The sequence below is a fragment of the Atta colombica genome, unplaced genomic scaffold (genome assembly GCF_001594045.1).
Source record: "Atta colombica isolate Treedump-2 unplaced genomic scaffold, Acol1.0 scaffold220, whole genome shotgun sequence".
Taxonomy (NCBI): Eukaryota; Metazoa; Arthropoda; class Insecta; order Hymenoptera; family Formicidae; genus Atta; species Atta colombica.
The window spans coordinates 248,293-249,268 of NW_017259317.1; the positions used below are offsets into that span (position 1 = coordinate 248,293).

The window sequence follows — 976 nt, forward strand, 5'->3', positions numbered from 1 at the left end:
ATGGTTATTTTAAATGAATGTTAATACTCTGTAATTGGTTTATATTTTAAAACTATATTTAAGATAATTTTAAATATATAGATTGACTATAAATTCTAACCAAAATATCATATAAATATATTTGTAAATATACAATATATGTTTAAATACTCTTTCTCTTATAAATCAAATTCATGCATCAATATCGAAATTTCTTATTAAGTATATTTCCCGTTAACAAAAAAGAAAATCGATTAAAAATTAATCTAATAATCAATGGAATTAAGAATATAAATACAATCACATTGCATATTTTGACATTATTAGGAGATATTTTCTAATTATTTTTCTAATATTCTTTTTTCTAATATTAGGAGATATTTCCTAATTATTTTTTAAAACAATTAGGAGGATAATGATTAAATATATACTTGAAGTAATATTTACTTCTCTCTGTATGTTATTTTATGTCAGAAAACAAAAGATCGGTAAATCATGCTGAAAGAATGATGCTTCGTTTTAGAGAAAGAACGTCACGAACGTCTAGTATTAAAGAGAAACCTAAAGAACAAAAAAAAACGTAATGAATGGAGATGGCATAGGAGTGTTCCTTGTTTTTGTTAAAATGAACTGGCTTCAAGTTCAATTCATATTGTTATAAAGCAGCAGGGATTCGCGTGCGCTTCTATCAAGATAGAAGCGTTCATTTACGATTTACTCAACCGATGGATGCTTTTATACAATTTCCTCTTTTCCATTATTTAATCAAGCGCAAACAGAAAGACGGCATTGTATCATGTGGAAATATTCTAATATATTTAAAATTCTTGTAAATTTTACGTACACATAATTTTACATTTTATTGATTTATTTTGACAATTTTACATAAAATGCAAAAAAGTCACACAATTACTTATATTCTTTATATTATAATATTTATACTTTACTTTATTTGATTTATTATTTACAATAGGATTATAATTATACATATATAATC

General features: G+C 23.5%; 1 long non-coding RNA gene across 1 annotated transcript in view; it reads right to left on the bottom strand.

The window, feature by feature from the left end:
- LOC108687913 overlaps nt 1-976 on the bottom strand; it is an 89,715-nt gene that overhangs the window by 1,735 nt on the left and 87,004 nt on the right. The window lies entirely within an intron of this gene.